This window comes from Astatotilapia calliptera, chromosome 17 (assembly GCF_964374335.1).
Source record: "Astatotilapia calliptera chromosome 17, fAstCal68.1, whole genome shotgun sequence".
Classification (NCBI taxonomy): Eukaryota; Metazoa; Chordata; class Actinopteri; order Cichliformes; family Cichlidae; genus Astatotilapia; species Astatotilapia calliptera.
Window position 1 is genome coordinate 18,702,232 of NC_137438.1, and position 19,192 is coordinate 18,721,423.

A 19,192-nucleotide genomic window follows, 5' to 3' on the forward strand; every position below is an offset into this window, starting at 1 on the left:
ATTTCGAAAAAACATCGGTGCAGATTATAAGTCTGTATCATAATGTCTGGTGTTTTCGTGTTTGTTGGTTTGTTTTTATTTTGTTTTAATTTGAGAGTTGGTTATTAGATGCCACTCCAGCCAGCCAGAGAATCCCCCGCCGCCCCGCCCTTTCCTCCCTGTGCCGCAAGCAGCAGGCGCACCTCGCAAACGGAGGGCACCCTGCAGCAAATGGCCGTAAGAACACCGATGGGTGCCTATGCCATCCCCAAAATGCGCTGGCATAATGTCGGGGCAGCATGAGTGCGAGCAACTTTTTTTTGCCAATGCCCGTGATGCCGCCCCCCACCACGATGCTGCCCTGGGCAACCACCCATGTCGCCCATATCAAAAACCGCTACTGAATTCAAGTGTTCCAATCAAATATCTGTGAAAGGATCGCTCGCCCTCAGGAGATGAGTGAGCTCCAGTGTGGTACTATGACAGGATGAAGCTTTTGTAAAAAGTCCCGTTGAGACATTTCCTTGATACCAAATATTCCACAGTCAGCTGTCCGTAGTGTTATATCAGCGTGCACTGTAGAGCAGTGGTTAAAGACCTAAAATCTTGTTACACTGTAAACCCCAACAGTCTACCTGACTTATAAAGTTTGTGGATATAACAATTAAAATTCCTCACAAAGTTGAAACAACTTAAAACCTTTCTGTTCGGTTAACGATTCAAACAGTTATAATTGTACATGGCTTAGAAGTTAAGAGTAAATACTGCTTTCTTAATTATGATTTTTGAGTAAATGTTTTTTTCCGAGCTCCGCATGTGGACGTCATGACGTCATGACGTCTTCTCTCTAACCTGAACGACGTTGACAGAAAATTCTGTTCAATATGGCTGCCCTTCTCGAGCGACTGGAGAACACATTTGGAGAAACTTGTAAGTAAAACTGAACCTTCGTTATGTTTATTTTTTCCGTAAAAAAGCAAGTATATTAATATGTTGCAGCCAATAACTTGTTTTCGAATGCGCTGTTGTGTTAAAAAGCACAGACCCAGGTGGTGAATAGTTGTTCGCGGTTGTTCGCGCTCTTTTTCAAACATAGATTATATCGTCAGTTTTACAGTTTTAACCGATTAAAACACAGTTTTACGAAGAATCACACATAAAGAAAGGGTCTTAGTAATATTTTAACGACCCCTTGCCAACGCAAGAAAGTTGGCGTTTTTACAACAGCAGCCTCATTGTTCGGCAGGTTTTTTTTTTTCTTCTCATTAGCATCATTCAAAAGTGACTTAGCTAGCAGTGGCAACTTCTATCTAAAACAATTGAAATATAGCAAGGTGTTGTATATTTAGTGTGCTGATAAGGTTTTCAATATTTTTATTTTTTCTTCCAAGGCTGAAGACCGAAGACAAAAAGACAAAAGAAAAAAAAATTCAGACTGCAATTAATTTCAGGTGGAGACAGTAAACACAGGTGAGTTGAAAGATCTATTGAAGAAACCATTCATTAAGTCCCTTAAGGTGAAGATTTCATATATTGATAATGATAAAATTAACACAAATTAAAAGTTTCACTGATAAACACACAATTTTTCCTTGCTTTGAACCCCATGTTCTATATAGATCACAGCTCTGATCTGGAGAACACTATTTTAAAATACTGTGTAGGGTTTTTGTCAAATGATTAAGAAACATACTCTCTGTCACAAGAGACAGAAAGGTTGTATCTTAAAAGAAAAGTCTCCAAAATTTAGTAGAGTCTGATGTCATGCAGTTTCATAAACATGTATTCTCCCCAAAGAATGACACCTGAAAACTTTGCGTTAAATGAACTTTTCTTTTCCCTTTTTAGGAGGCGCCTGATATCAACGTGAAACGCACTGCAGTACTTCGTGCCCTTCCTGTATACCTGCGGGAGGAGGACCCAGAATTCTTTTAGACATGTAATGTAAGTGTATTTTTTCATTACTTAAATTCTGCCAGTAAGATAAAATGCTATGGATTTTTTTAAATACAATTTAATACCCTAGCAGCTACCAAATTGTACAAACAAAATACCCTCTCTGTAGAAAACCCACACACACACAGGTCAGGAGCAGGGCACAGGCGTATCACAGCACTATGGCTATGCTGCAGGTGGCCCAAAAACCAGGCTGAAGTCAAGATTTAGTTTCTTTTTGAGATAAAGTCATGAAATAAAAAATTACTTTTTTTTTTAGAAAAATAATAAAAATACAAATTATGTAATGCAAGAAGCTAACACGTTAATGTACATTTTTCAAAAAAAGTAGAGTACCCTAACTCGTTACAAAGTAACCCACTACACTGCTGAATGTTTTGCTAGATTACAGGTCATGCTTGTCACATTCTCTCAAACCAACCTTACTTATTTAATTGGGGCGATCGTGGCTCAAGAGTTGGGAGTTCGCCTTGTAATCAGAAGGTTGCCGGTTCGAGCCCTGGCTCCGACAGTCTCGGTCGTTGTGTCCTTGGGCAAGACACTTCACCCGTTGCCTACTGCTGGTAGTCAGAGGGCCCGCTGGTGCCAGTGTCCGGCAGCCTCGCCTCTGTCAGTGCGCCCCAGGGTGGCTGTGGCTACAATGTAGCTGCCATCACCAGTGTGTGGATGACTGAATGTGTAAAGCGCTATACAAATACAGGCCATTTACCATTGATACTGTGTCTATTCCAGGCGGACGCATTGGATGAGTCGACCCTCATTGACACTCCAGTTGCCCTTCTCACAGTGGTTACCGACGGCGCTTCCCAGTCCAGTCCATTTTACTTCCTCAAGCATGGCTGTTTTGGTGAAAGGCGACTAGGTGATGCGTGATATTCCCAGATTTGCAAATGCATTTGCTTTATTGTTTGGCTTGATCTATGCTCTGCATTTAGACTACCCCAGGAAGCTGGTTCACACATTTGCCTTAGTCCAAAATATCTTCATGGGGCTTGATGACGGCAAACCCCTGAAACCCCTGCCTACATGCTCTTAAGGAATATAAGGCAATGTTTGTTAGGACACGCACTCTGTTACTGAGCACTTTGTTTGAAGCACTTTAAGCACTTTAAGTTTACTACAGGCTTTGGGTGGATTTAACTCCATCAGTTTACCTAATTTTCCTATACTTGACTGCCTTATCTGGTTATTTGGAAGCTGATCATCTTTGTACCCATTTTAAAAAATTGTTTTTCATTTCTATTTAAAAAAAAGTGATTAGTATTTGACTTTTTGTTTTGCATTTTTGTGTATTTTGAGAAAGATGCAATTAGGACTGATGTCGTCCTTTGTGAGTTTATAAAAAGATAAATGTTCTACACAGAATTTATAATGCTCACTTTATGGTGCCAATGTCCATGTTAGTTGTTTTATAAAAACATTTGTGATGTTTTTAAATTTTCATGAAAAAATGTTAAATAAACAAAATGTAAAGTAACTGAATTTCCGTACTTTTTTTTTTTTTTAGTAGTCTACACTCACAACATATCTTTTAATTAATAATCAGATAATTTGAGTTTAGGTTGTAATATAATTGCATTGTGTTGCATCAAAATAATAAACTACAAGAAACACAAAAATATTGAAATTAAAGTATACAGTCTTTGAGTAAAGCTCAATTAATAAAATATAAAATATAATTTAAAATTTTTAGGTTAACAATAAATACAAATTTTGAGTACCCCATACTTAGAAGATATGAGTTTTTGTACTTAAATCTTTTGAGGTAATCAGTTTCCACAAAAGTTTTAAGTTCAGTCAACTTGTTCGGGTTTACAGTGTAGGATGCCAAAATGGTTAAGGCAGGAATGCTTGTCCTGTTGGACCTCAGCTCAGCATCTGATACCACTGACCACAATATTTTACTACAGAAAACATATTGCAGCTAGGTATTGGCTGGCCCTCCCTGAGTCTTGCTCTTTAAGTTGCTTGAAGATGTGTCACCTCTCATCTGAGAAGCTTCTTCTCTTCTAAGGTCAAATGGTGGAGAGCAGGGGCGGAGCGTGGGGGTGGCTTACTGGGCTTAAGCCTGGGTCTTTTTGTCAGAAGCCCGGGGTCTTTTGGAGTGTAATTTTTTCATACTGTATAAAACAAAAAGTGCAAGCAATATTCGAAGCACATAGTGCACACTATGGGAATTTACGATTGTGCGTGCATCCCCTCTGATATTGGTATGATCCGAGCTCAGGCACTAAGCGACTGAGCGAGAGGGCGAGGCAGCTGCTGCCTGTGAGTGCGCTGTTGGAGAAACTGAGCCAGCCATACTAAGGAGAGCTTAAGTTTGACCAGGTACCAAAGCAAATCATTCGTACCGTACAAATAATGTAAATATGACGGTGCATCACGAAAGATTGATATCAAACTGATCACTTGACCAATATTACGTTACTTGCTGTTCAAGTGAATCAACAAATGGTGAAATGAAAAGCCGAACAAATGCTATTTTTTTTAGAGAGTCTTAGCTTACGTGTGTTTATTTCATATTTTCTGTTCTTACTCTCCCCGACTAAATCGGTTTCAGTTATGTACTGAAATATAAGAATGGACATTAGAGGCTTCTTTCAAAGAAAAAACTCAGGTAAATGTTATTTTATATATTATGCTTACTATGTTGTTCAGTATATTTCTATGCAAAACAAGAGGGATTTCAGTACACAGCAGGATATTCACATTTGTAACCAGATATTTACATACACTTTAGGGAGAAAACATTTTGTTTTAGATAAATAGTGAAATATATTTTGAATTAGTTAAATGTCAGAATAAAGAGAGACAGAGCTGTCTATTTTTTATCACTTTGATCAAAATTAGGAGTACATGTACACTAAGTTTATTGTTAATTAATAAGAAAACTCCAGACGATTCCATTCTGAGCTGAAGAAGCTTCTGATAGGTTAGTAGAGTCCATGTGAGTAAACTGGTGGCACAGCTGTGGATGCATATAAGGCAAAACACAGAGCCTGTTTCTGTGACATGGGAAAATCAAGAGATGTCAACCAAAACACCAGGAAGAGAATCGTGGAGCTCCATTAGTGTGGCTCAGTTTGAATACAATTTGGTGCCATTTGTAATTAAGAAATACAGATAGTTTCTCTCTTTACACTTAAAGTTAACAAATATGTTTTTTATATTTAATCTAAAAAAATAAACATTTAGTCTGATTTGATGTTACAATTAAAAAGGTGTTTGTTTTGATCTGAAGAGTAAATATCTGGTTTCAACTGTATATTTGATGATTGTCAGCACAAAGAGGGAGAGAGAGGAACAGAGAGGGAGAGAGAGGAGAATGAGGACAGAACAGAGATGAACAAGAGCAGGTGAGACACACATGTTAGTCAAATGGTTGTTTACCAAAAGTATCACCGTATCATAGGTACTCATGTATCTCGTACCTAGTGTTTCTTTTGAGGTTTGCTATTTTTCAAATTCTATATTTATTAAGTTATGCAGGCTTGTTTGCACAACAAGGCTAAATAATTATATAAACTTTTCTCAATCTAAATAGTGGACTTTGGTAGAATTAAAAAAACAAGTGTAGTGCAGGTCTATGGTGATTTTTAGTGCTACTATCATCTGGTTCTGTCTTGGTTAAGTCCCAAGTAGTCCTGATTTTGAACTGTTGTAGTCCTGTTTTAATTCAGGATCAGTTCTGGGTCTGGTTGAATTGGGGTTTAGTCCTCGTGTCTTGATACAGCCCTGATTTTGTTCTGCCTTGCTGCTTAATTAAAAACCTAGTTTAAGGTGTCCTGCATATGTGATATATATTTTTCCCTATATGAAGTCATTCTTTTTTGAACAAAACTCAAAACAGAGCCTATTACAGAGCCTACTTGAAAGATGGCGCTGGAGTGACGGCAGCCTTTCCAAGTAGCTCTGCAACACCGCACCTTTTTCTTAACTTTAACTTTTTTTAGACTAGGCTTTCAAACTTTATTTCACCTTCCTCTAGTTACTCTACTTATACCTCTTAGATATAGCGATACAAGATGGATAATGCACTTTTTAAAACTTCTGGAACCAGCTCCTTCATCTATTCGAGAGCCGAGCTACTGGCACTAAGAACAAAGGGACAGACCGGCATGCGACACAACATCCCGGCTGAGATAAAGAGGAGCTACAGAGGCTGCAAAGCTGGAGCGAGGAGAGCGGATCACCGGAGGCGATTCAAACCATCAATCCCAACAGTGATCATGGGCAACGTGAACTCGCTACAGAATAAAATGGACGAACTGTGCGCTCTGAACAACCACAGACTATACCGTGAGTGCAGCTTGTTTATCTTCACGGAGAAGTGGCTAACCGAGCTAACGCCGCAGGCTAACGTAGACCTATGCGGTTTCACATCCGTGAGAGCCGATAGGGACACGCAGGCCAGCGGAAAAAGCAGAGGTGGGGGACTCATTGTCTACGTTAACAACAGATACTGTAACCCTGGACACGTCTCCGTTAAAGTTTCGGTATGCCGTCCGGACCTGGAGCTGCTAGCTGTTAGCTTGCGGCCATATTATCTACCTCGGGAGTTCAATCATGTGATCTGTGTGTGTGTTTACATCCCTCCGAGGGCCGACGCAGCAGCTGCCTGTGAGAAAATACACACAGTCACAGCAAGACTTCAGACACAAAACCCCGAGGCTTTCATTATTATATCTGGAGACTTTAACCATGCCACACTGGATTCTACTCTGGCTGCTTTTCACCAGTTTGTGAATTGTCCCACAAGGAGCAACAGGATAATTGACCTACTGTATGCCAATGTGAGAGATGCATACAGAGCCACCCCCCTCCCCCCACTAGGGAAGTCAGACCACAACCTGGTTTACCTACAGCCACAATACACACCCCTCGTCCAAAGGCAGCCTGTCACAACACGCTCCATCCGGAGATGGACCCCAGAAAAGGAGGATGCTCTGAGAGACTGCTATGACACCACAGACTGGGATGTGCTCCTGAGCCCACATGGTGAGGACATAGAGGGGGCGACACACTGTCTTACAGACTACCTCAACTTTTGTGTGGACACGGTCGCCCCTGCTAAGACAGTACGGTGTTATCCTAATAACAAACCGTGGGTAACACAGGAAGTCAAAGCTGTCCTCAACATGAAGAAGAAGGCTTTCAGGAGCAAAGTGAAGGAGGAGATGAAAGCAGCACAGCGGGAGGTGAAACGCTGCCTGAGGGAAGCAAAGGACACCTACAGGAGGAAGGTGGAGCAGAAGTTGGAGAGGAACAATATGAGGGAGGTCTGGAATGGTGTGAAAACCATCACAGGCCACAACACCAAGAAAAGCACAGTGGGGGGGGGGGGGACTGTGGAGAAGGCAAACGAACTCAACAACTTCTTCAACAGGTTTGACCAGCCCACAACCCCCCCACCCTCACCTTTACTACAGAGTCCTCTCCCCACTCTCCTACCTCCCTCGCTTCCCCCCCCTTCCTGACACTAAGACACCCCCCTCCTCCAATCCCTCTCTCAGCAGCAAGACATCTTCTCCCCCCCCCTCCAAAACATCTCCCAGTGTCACAGTGGATCAGGTCAGGAGACAACTGAGGAAGCTTCGCCCCAGAAAGGCAGCAGGCCCAGACAAGGTGTGTCCTAGGATGCTAAAGGCGTGTGCTGCTGAACTTGGGGAGCCGCTACAACGAGTCTTCAATCTCAGTCTGCGACTGGGGAGAGTGCCCGCCCTATGGAAGACATCCTGCATCGTCCCGGTCCCCAAAAGGAACCGGCCCAATGAGCTGAATGACTTCCGACCGGTGGCACTGACGTCACATCTTATGAAGACTCTAGAGCGGCTCTTCCTCAACCTCCTCCGACCACAGGTACAACATGCCCAGGACCCACCACAGTTTGCATATAAGGCGGATGTCGGAGTGGAGGATGCCATCCTGTACCTCCTACACAGAGCCCACTCACACCTGGATGGGGAAAAGGCACGGTCAGGATCCTGTTTCTTGACTTTTCCAGTGCCTTGAATACCATCCGGCCCTGTATGCTTCAGGAAAAACTGAACAGGATGGAGGTGGACCCCTGCCTGGTGGCTTGGATCTCCGACTACCTCACCGACAGACCACAGTACGTCAGGCTGAAGGACATCACGTCTGACACTGTGGTCAGCAGCACAGGAGCACCACAGGGAACTGTGCTGTCCCCTCTTCTCTTCACCCTGTACACCTCTGACTTCTGCTACAACTCTGAATTATGCCATATTCAGAAGTTTGCAGATGACACAGCCATCATGGGGTGTATCTGGAATGATCAGGAAGAGGAGAACAGAAGTCTGGTGAGGAACTTTGTCGCATGGAGTCACACAAACCACCTTCAACTCAACACCTCAAAGGCTAAGGAACTGGTTGTGGACTTTGGGAGGTCCAGAGAAGGTCCACTGCCGGTTCAGATAGAGGGGGAGGAGGTGGTCAACAAGTACAAGTACCTCGGGCTGTGGGTGGACAATAAACTGGACTGGTCATGCAACACAGAGCACCTGTATAAAAAAGCCCAAAGCCGACTGTACTTCCTCAGGAGGCTGAGGTCTTTTAACATCTGCAGGAAGCTCCTGAGGATGTTTTACCAGTCAGTGGTTGCTGGAGTACTTTTCTATGCTGTGGTGTGCTGGGGGAGCAGCACAGCAAAGAAGGACTCATCCAGGCTGGAGAAACTGATCAGGAAGGCTAGCTCTGTGGTCGGCATGAAGCTGGACACTCTGGTGACAGTGGCAGAGAAAAGGACACTAAAAAAGCTGCTGGACATTATGAACAATGCTGGGCATCCTCTGCACATGGCCATTAACAACCAGAAGAGTCTTTCAGTGACAGGTTGCTTCTCCCCAAGACAAGAACTAACAGACTTAAAAACTCCTTTGTCCCACACGCCATCAAACTGTTTAACTCCTCTCTGGAGGGGAGAGGGAGGGGAGAGAGGAGGACAAAGGAGGGGGGAACAACTAAGCTGTAGTGCCTCTTCACCTCACTGTGCAATACCTTTGTGCAATACTTTTGTAAATAGTCAAATGTGCAATAGACCTCAATACTTGAAATGTGCAAATCACTTGTATTTTAATTTTTATTCCTATTTATTCTATTTATCCCCTTCGTATATTTTATTTATATCTGTCTCTGTATTTATATATATATGTGTGTGTGTGTGTGTGTGTGTATATATATATATATATATATATATATATATATATATATATATATATAATATTCTGTAACTCTGTAACTTCTGTCGGTGCCGTGCTTTTGAAAACTCTTATCTTATCTTATCTTATCTCTATTAATCTTTCAGTCATTTCTAACCCCCCCCCCCAAAAAAAAAATAAATAAAAAATCCCACATGCATACTACCCTTTAGTATCCGCCCCAGGAGATCTTTGAGGTCAGCCGATCTGATGCTTTTAGATGTTCCCAGGTATAAATTAAAGACAAAGGGAGAGAGGGCGTTTGCTGTGGCTGCACCCAGACTGTGGAACAGTTTACCTCCTCACGTCAGATTCTCCAAAAGCCTAGAAACTTTTAAAACTGCTCTTAAAACTCACCTCTTTTCATTGGCTTTTAGAAAGGTTTAATTTATTTGTTTATTTATTTTTTATTTGATCAGCGAGGTGTTTTACGAAATTGTGTTCTATTGTATTTTTATCTGTATTTACTGTACAGCACTTTGGTCAGCCTTGGTTGTTTTTAAATGTGCTCTATAAATAAACTTGACTTGACTTTAGGGCTAAGCCCTGGGTGTTTCAAATGTCTGGCTCCGCCTCTGGTGGAGAGTCCCAGATTTAAGCCTTATGGTAGTGTCCCCCCAAGAGGGACAATGGACCTCCTAATGATCCTACCTAATCACACGAGCCAAAGTGTGAAAATGGGTTTCGGGGGAACTTCTTGTGAAACCTATCCACCCTATCATGTGATTTCCTGACGTCAAATGGCCCAGGATGTGAGTGGGCGTTAAGGCGTCTGGGAGGGATCTCGAAACTGGATTATAGATGGCAGACAGTTGGTGTCGTAAGCCACCGCCTCTGTTCAAAGATGGTTGTTCACAGTGGACATGGATGGCTTCTTTCACTCCACTTTCAAACCATCTGTCCTCTCTGTCCAAAATGGACAACTTAAACAGAAGTCCAACTTAAAGAAGTCCAGACACGTTTCTTCCCAAGCTCCTTAGACAATCACATGAAAATTTGTTTGCTCTTAAATTGTATTGTGGCCAAAATTACAAAAATGTTGTTGTCATTTAAATGCGTGTGGAGCCTGACTGTATGTTGTGAAACATAAAAAGTAACTTGAAAGTTAGCAGAACTTGTTTGCTGTTGATTTTAAAATGCCATGCCAGGTGGCAGCATTTAACTAAATACAGTAATTAGGATTGCAGGATTGTGGGTTAAACGTTCCTGGGGTGTTGGCTCTCCCTGTGCCCAGTGGCTTTTCCTCCTCACCTAGAATTTATTATAAGGACAACGAGCAGGCAGATCAATGATTCTGCTTCACCTGCAAAAGCTTCAAAACTCTTCTTAGGGTTGCCAACCGTCCCTTAAAATACGGAATTGTGGTATCGCAAGAAATAAGTGGTTATATAAATATATGAGTATACATAATAGTTATTATTCACAGATACCTACATCCTAAGTTCCTGTTATTCTTCTGAAAGAAACAGAATGAGTGTGTTGTTGCAATGGTAATGCCAGGAGAGGCAGTATTAGTTCTGTGTTACATTAATGTGTAAGGAAGTGGAAGAAGTGTGTGTCCTGTAGGAGGCAGTAGAAAATGGATGCTCATGTTCTGTACATGCCCTGAAAGAAAGGTTCAGTAAACCAGTGCAACGATACTCCGGTGTAAGGCTCAGTTATTGTATTTTTATTTTTTGAAGATGCAACATCTTTTTGGCGACGAGGACGTTTAGGGGGAAGGAGTTTGGGCGATCGGACTGAAAGAAAAGAGAAGAAAATAAAGTGATGGAGTCGGCTACAGGTTTGGCTAGCTTTTCAAAGAATGCAAAAGTTTTCGGCTGGAAATAGAAGGCAGTGACCTCGAAGCGGAAATGGCTACAATTGGCACGCTAGTAGCGTTTGATCCAAAGAATCAGACTTGGGATGAGTATACGGAAATACTCGAGCAGTTTTTCGCAGCTAACGGGATCGACGATGCAGAGAAACAAAGAGCGATATTAATAAGTGTCGTCGGAGCAGCGACGTACAGCTTGATGCGAAACCTTCTCAGTCCGACCAAGCCCAAAGACAAAACCTTCCAAGAGCTGGTGCTTCTGATGAAAAATCACTTCGATCCGAAGCCCAGTGAAATTGTGCAAAGGTATAAGTTCGACTCTCGCTCCCGCAAGCCGAATGAAACAGTCATGGAATATGTAGCGGAGCTGCGTCGCCTGGCACAGGATTGTAACTATGGCAACACGTTACAACAGATGTTGAGAGATAGGATCGTCTGCGGAATTAAGGATGACCGAATTCAGAGATGTCTCTTGTCAGAAATAGATCTCACTTTTGACAAGGCTCTGTCAATTGCAGTAGCCATGGAGACTGCAAATAAAAATGCACAGGACCTGCAGACCTCAAGGGCATCAGCAAAATGTTTCAGTCTCACTAGAGGACAACAGGAGAGTCGTACCTTTAAAGCAGAAAATAAAGAGTGTTATCGTTGCAAAGGAACCAAGCACACAGCAGCAGACTGTAAGTACAAACAAGAAAAATGTCATGCTTGTGGTAAAGTGGGACACATAGCTAGAGCTTGTAAAAGCAAGACTAAACTGAACCAGAAAAAGTATGGATCGACATATGTAAAGAAAGAAAAAAAGCAGAGTTCACACTACAGTACTCACAATGTGGGTGAGAAAGCAGATAACAACAAAACTGATAGCTCTGAAGATGACTCTTTTATGTTGAACTGTGTCAAGTGCAGTCAAGGGCACAAAAGAAAACTGTTCAAGTTAGGGCGTGGCAGTGTGGTACACTTAAGAAGAGTAGACCCCTACACTGTGGATATGCAAATTGATGGGAAAAAGGTGAACTTTGAAATAGACACTGGATGTTGCCTAACAGTCATGAACGAAGCAACGTTCAGAGAAACAGGGAAAGACAGCAAGCCCCCCAGCCTGCAGCCCATCAAAATCAAGCTCGAAACTTATACAGGGGATCCTGTTAAGGTGATTGGTGAAACACGAGTCAGCGTCAAATACAAGCAGCAGAAAAAACATCTGCCCCTGGTGGTGGTCGAAGGCGACGGCCCCAGCTTGCTAGGTCGAGCTTGGCTCGAGGAAATTAAATTGGACTGGGGTGAAGTGAAAAACAGTCCTAACAACAGAAAGCTGCACCAAGTCAAAACAACAGAAAAAACACTTCAGCAAGTGTTAAGTAAACATGAGAATGTGTTCAAAGAGGAGTTGGGCACCCTGAAAAGAATGAAAGCTGCTATTCATGTGAAAAGTGATGCCACCCCATGCTTCTTCCGTCCGCGTTCTGTCCCCTTTGCTATGCGAGCAAAAGTCGACGAGGAAATAGACCGACTGTTGAAAGAAGGCATCATCTCGCCAGTGAAATATGCTGAATGGGCGGCACCAGTAGTGCCACTCCTGAAGCCCACAGGGACAATAAGACTGTGTGGGGATTACAAGCTTACTGTAAATACCGTGGCTTCACTGGAGCAGTACCCCATACCCAGAATGGAGGACTTGTTTGCCACACTGTCCGGGGGTAAGCAGTTCTCAAAATTAGACATGAGCCACGCTTACCAGCAAATCCTCTTGGATGACGAATCGAAAAAGTACGTGACAGTAAACACATCTCGGGGGCTGTTCACGTATAATAGATTGCCTTTTGGAGTGGCCTCTGCTCCAGCAATATTCCAGAGGACCATGGAAAGTCTTTTGAAGGGGATACCTCATGTAGCGGTGTATTTAGATGACATCTTAGTGACTGGAGTGGATGAAGTAAGCCATCTACAGAACCTGGATGAGGTGTTGACCCGGTTGGAGGAAGCTGGGTTGAGGTTAAAGAGGTGCAAGTGTGCCTTCATGCAAGAAAAAGTGGAGTACTTGGGGCACATAGTGGACGCCCAGGGGCTCCACCCAGCGGAAAACAAAGTTAAAGCAATCATGGACGCACCTACCCCCACAAATGTCACTGAACTGAAAGCATACTTAGGTTTGCTAAATTACTACAACAAATTCCTTCCAAACCTGGCAACCCTGTTGGCACCCTTACATGAACTTTTGAGACACGAGGTACGGTGGACATGGCAAAAGAGACAAGAGGAAGCATTCCAGAAATCTAAGAACCTGTTGAACTCAGCAGAGGTGTTAGTTCATTATTCTGCTGACCGTGAGTTGGTTCTCTCATGTGATGCATCCCCATACGGCGTAGGCGCCGTATTGTCACATAAGATGGAGGATGGAAGCGAGAGACCTTTGGGGTTCATGTCACGCACACTCTCTCCTGCTGAGAAAAAGTATTCTCAGCTTGACAAAGAAGGTCTAGCTGTGATATTTGGCATCACGAAATTTCACAACTACTTGTATGGCCGAGTTTTCACGATTTACACAGATCATAAACCCCTAATCTCACTGTTCAATGAAAAGAAGCCTATACCTCAGATGGGCTCACCAAGAGTACAAAGATGGGCCGTGACATTGAGTGCTTACGAGTACAACATCAGGTACAAGCCAGGAAAACATCATGAAAACGCGGATGCGCTCAGCCGGTTGCCGGTACCAGACTCAGCACTTGAGCAAGAGATGGCTGAGCAGGTTTTGATGATGGATGTACTGGATGACACATTAGTGGACACTGCACAGATCAAACGATGGACAGCTAAGGATGTCTTGTTGTCGCAAGTCCACGAGTACACCTTAAAAGGCTGGCCAACTGAGACCGATGCCTGTTTAAAGCCGTATCGACAGAGAAAGCTGGAACTGAGTGTGAGGGATGGTTGCGTGCTCTGGGGAGCCCGAGTAATTATTCCCACCAAAGGCCGAGACAAAATATTGAAACTCCTGCACCAGACTCATACAGGCATGTCGAAGATGAAAGGCTTGGCAAGGTCGTATGTATGGTGGCCAGGGATGGATGAGAACATTGAAAGAGAAGTGCAGGCATGTGAGGAGTGTCAGAAACACTCCAAGTCACCACCTACTGCACCATCACACCCTTGGGAGTGGCCGGAGTCACCATGGTCCAGAATCCATGTGGACTATGCAGGGCCTTTCCTCGGGGAGATGTTTCTAATCATTGTGGATGCTTATTCCAAGTGGATGGACATTTACCCTGTGAAATCCTCTACATCACAGGTAACTATAGAGAAACTGCGCCAGAGTTTCAGTGTGTTTGGACTACCTAAAATGTTAGTTTCAGACAACGGAACATGTTTCACAAGTGCTGAATTTGAGTCATTCATGAAGCAGAATGGAATTGACCATGTAAGATCAGCACCTTTCCACCCTTCTTCAAATGGGCTAGCTGAGAGGGCGGTCCAGACCTTTAAGGAGGGGATGAAGAAAGTCAAAGGTGATACCTTGCAAACCAGACTGTCCCGATTTCTGTTCAGTTATCGCATCACACCGCATGCCACTACTGGTTTATCACCTGCAGAGTTGATGATGTCACGGAGACTCAGATCAGTTTTGGACTTGCTCATGCCTGATGTGAAAACAAAAGTGCAGCACAAACAATTGAAACAGAAAGAAAATCATGACACCAAGAAAAGACTGAGAAGTTTCACACCAAGAGACAAGGTCTTCATCAGAAACTACTCCTATGGCCCGAAGTGGATTCCCGCAGTCATTGTGAGAGCATCGGGTCCAGTGTCTTACATTGTTACCATTGGATCAGGTCAAACTGTGAAGCGGCACGTGGATCAGGTGAGAGCAAGAGTGGCTGACACTGTTCCCAGTACACCAGACAGGGAGGTAGAGCCATTGCTTGACAAAGAATCAGTGCCTGAGTGCTGCTTGCCATTGGAGTTGGACACATCTCCACAACCTCCGGCAATGGAGTTGCCTTATGCTCCGGAGACTCCAGCTCCCGGAGACTCCTCAGTGACACCCGTGTTGCGACGTTCCCAGAGAGAGAGACGTCCACCAGAGACTTTAAAGGACTTTGTTAGGTAGTGTGAGATCTTCCAGAAATAGAGCAACAATGCGCTCTGATCTCACAGGAAGGACGTACCTTCCTAGTTAGAAAAAAAAAAAAAAAGAGAAACATGGAAACCTATGTACAGTTGTATGGTTGTATGGTTACCTTAATTACATGTTGATTGCTTGTTAAGCATTCTTTAGATAAACAGTTATTTTGTAAGTCAAGGGAGTTGTTGACTTAAGGGGGGAGGAGATGTGGTATCGCAAGAAATAAGTGGTTATATAAATATATGAGTATATATAATAGTTATTATTCATAGATACCTACATCCTAAGTTCCTGTTATTCTTCTGAAAGAAACAGAATGAGTGTGTTGTTACAATGGTAATGCCAGGAGAGGCAGTATTAGTTCTGTGTTACATTAATGTGTAAGGAAGTGGAAGAAGTGTGTGTCCTGTAGGAGGCAGTAGAAAATGGATGCTCATGTTCTGTACATGCCCTGAAAGAAAGGTTCAGTAAACCAGTGCAACGATACTCCGGTGTAAGGCTCAGTTATTGTATTTTTATTTTTTGAAGATGCAACAGGAATCGTCCCGTATTTAGAAACAAAAGTACACGTCCCGTATTGAGCTAATAAGGGACGCACTTTGTCCCGTAATACAGTGAGAATCAAAAGTAGTCTATAACTTTTAATGGAATTAACGCTTTGTTTGAAAACATAATTCCCAGCCCCTCTCCTGCTTTGTGACCAATGAGCTGACAGCACACTTATGACAATTCGAGTATGACAATTCAGATTACCGCTCATCTCATTGGTCGAGGAAAGGTCGCTTCCGGAGAAAATACCGGAAGACAACAGGTGACCACAACAACAAGCATGGCCAACAGGGAAACAAACGCCGACACTGCGGTGCAAGTCTCGGATGACAGTACACCTAAAGCTGGGCAGACACTGTGCAATTTTTTCAGTCGCGTTATTCAGCTCCTGCTCAAACTGCACGATTGACTCGCAGGGGTTAGAAGTTCATAGGTCACGATGCAGGGTCTCTCACACTATACCGCCCGATGCTCTGATGCGACCTGAGTGCTCACACTGTGCGTCCATAAAATGAAGGTTATAACAGAAAATCTGTCGCGCTCTCTCTCTCTCCGTCTTACACTCACACAGACACGCACACCACCACCATCAACTTTGCTAAATTGCTAATGAAAGACATTGATCAGGCAGCTGTGATTGAGCAGCAATGTAAATCCAACTATTTTCATGGTTGTTGTGGTCGTGATAATTTTGTGATGCCACATCAAAAAGGCTCGGATGAGCTTTCCAAAGTTCTACAAGTTGTGCCTCCATCGCTTGTGTCCAGATCACACGCTGCACTGCCGTGCTGCTCCGTCTGTTTCACCGACGTTTACGTGTCATTTGTTTCTGAACAGCCAAAATGAGTGGAAGAGGAAAAGGAGTAATTGGTTATTAGTTATGTAATCATGCCCCCGTATGCCCCATTATCGTTTGCTTCAAACTTCAGCAATTTATGGGTGAGACTCAAGTACATCGGAGACGGGGACCCCCCGACCCGTGATTATGTTGCTGAAGAGCTGATATTGCAAACATCATGGCTGAATGTGCAGGACATATACTCCTTCATTGCTCTCCCCAGTAAACGGGATTTTGAGCTGTGTTTCACCGAAGAGGCACCCTTACGTCGCTTCTTAGAGATCTCCCTTTCCAACGCATCACATCCGAAATGGAAAGACTGGCAAGTGGAGTCTTCTGTCCAGGTAGAGGTAGTGACTCTTGTTGTTAAATTCTGGACTGGAAGGATTCCAGACCAAGATATCGAGTTATATCTTAAAAGGTATTGCGAGATTCTTCAACCCCCAGTCAAGCCAGTGGATAAATTCGGATTCTGGTATGGAGTCCGAAAATACAAAGTTCGGATGCGTAGAGACGAAGCTGGACATATAATTTCTATTCCGAATTCCATCTCGTTGGGCCCCTACAATGGCAGGATTATTTATCCGGGCCAATCGGTGAGGTGTTTCATCTGCCAAGGTCCAGACCACCAGGCGAGAGAATGCCCCACTGTCAAATGTTGGAAATGTGGTGAGCTGGGCCACAAGGCTAAAATTTGCCAAAACGAAAGGGAGTGCTCCCTCTGTGGTGCGAAAGGGCACACTTTCTTTAAATGCCCCAAGTCCTACGTGAATATACTTAAATCTTCCCAACAACCTCGACCTTCTGCCACCATGGATTTTCCTTCTTTGGTGGATCCTTCCCAAGCCTTGGATCCCCCTGTGAATGACCAGGTGAGAGAGCCCCCTCCCTCTACTCCTCCCCACCTTCCTCCGACAACTACCTCACTGTCACTCCCAGTTTCGCCTGGATTGGACAATCCACAAGTGGATGAACAGGATACCCAGTCTAGCCCTGTTCAAAATGAGTTACCATCTCCACTGTCTCAGTCAAGCGACGAGAGTGATAAAGAACTAGGTGGTAACCTAATCATAGAGACATCGGATGGCGAGAATGAAAGCGATAGTGACGACGAAGAAATTGACAGCGAGCAGACACCTGAGGACGACGGAGATAGCGAGGACCATGGATCCTTCCCTCTCTCAGAGGCAGCATCTCTGGCTCTTGCTTCGCTGCCCGGGGAAACGAAAGAAAAACGGAAGATCATCTTTAGTGGAAGTCACCCAGCCCTCAACGAGCTCGTCAACGAGGATACGAGAGGAAGCAGAAAAAGGAGCGTTTCTGCTTCTAGCTCTGGAAGAGATAAGCGGAAGGATAATAGACCAAGTCCTCCGTGAGTAATATTTCTGAGATGGTCTCTCCTTTAGTCAACCTATGAGTAACATCAAAATAATAACATTTAATGTCAGAGGTCTCCAATCAGATAAGAGCAGGAAAAGGAAGGTTGATTTCTTAAAAAGACTTGATTATGATATTTTGTGCCTTCAAGAGATGAGATTAAAGACACACGTAGATGTATGTGAATTAAATAAAATGTGGAACACTGCCCATTCAATAATATCGATAGGGGAAGACAGCTCTGACGGAGTGGGTATTTTCTTTAAAAAAGATGCGGTGAATATAATCAAAAGAAGAGACATAATACCGGGACGACTCCTCCTTGTTGATTGCTGTTATTACGGGCAAAGGTTGCGTATTATTAATGTTTATAATGCACCCGAACGAACGAAAAAGATACAATTGTTGAAAAAACTGAAGTATTTATTAGAGATTGGTTTTAATATAATTCTATGTGGAGATTTTAACATTGTTACTGAAGCAACTGACAGAATATCCAAGGTTGAATTTAGAGAACTGCGGGAAAGTAAATTGTTGGTTAAAGTCTGTAAGGAAGCAGCACTCCGTGATTTATACAGGCACTTGCATCCACATACCGTCCATTACACTAGATTTGATTCGTTAACTAAAACAAGGATTGATAGATTCTACATATCACATAATGTTCAAGGTCTGAAATATGACACTCTTTTAACAGACTTTTCTGATCATATGGTGGTTATGGCAACAGTGTCGTGTTGTCCCCATGAATTTTTGAACTATTGGAAATTGAATACATCCTTGTTAGCAGACGAGTTGCTTGTGTCTGAAGTTAAATCCGAAATTAGGAAAATATTACATCTTAAGATTTTTACTACTTCTTTCTCGGAACTTTGGGAGCTTCTTAAACGACGTATGCGTCAACTTTTTAAATTTAAAGCGAGAGAAATAAATCATGCAAAGAATGTAAAATATAACGAAGATGTGAGTAGATATATATATTTAAGAAATAAGAAGGAGAAGGAAGAGGAGGAGGAAAATCAAATGATGTCTCTTAAAGAGGACATTGATCGAGTCAATAGAGAAGTTTCATTTAATATGTTGCGACGTACTGACTTTCACGGGAACAGTGATTATATGATTCTTAATAATCAAAAGAAAAGTCGGAATGACTTTATTGTCTCAAGTAAGGATAAACATGGAAAGTCAGTTTTTAAAGAAGAGGGGAAAAGACAAGTGATTAGAGATTATTGTTCGGAGATGTTTTCATCCATAGTTACAAACAGCGACGCTATTAACAATTTTTTGAGTGAGGTTGAACCATTAGATTCTGTCATTTATGAAACCTTGATTGG

At 43.0% G+C, this 19,192-nt stretch overlaps 1 long non-coding RNA gene across 1 annotated transcript; it reads left to right on the top strand.

Annotated features, from left to right (window-relative positions):
* The first annotated feature begins 744 nt into the window (after positions 1-744).
* LOC145421571 (uncharacterized) lies at positions 745-3,412 on the top strand. The gene is made up of 3 exons (XR_013902955.1): positions 745-1,449; positions 1,828-1,923; positions 2,668-3,412. It is a non-coding gene; the product is annotated as an uncharacterized LOC145421571 (long non-coding RNA).
* The last annotated feature ends 15,780 nt before the right edge of the window (positions 3,413-19,192 follow it).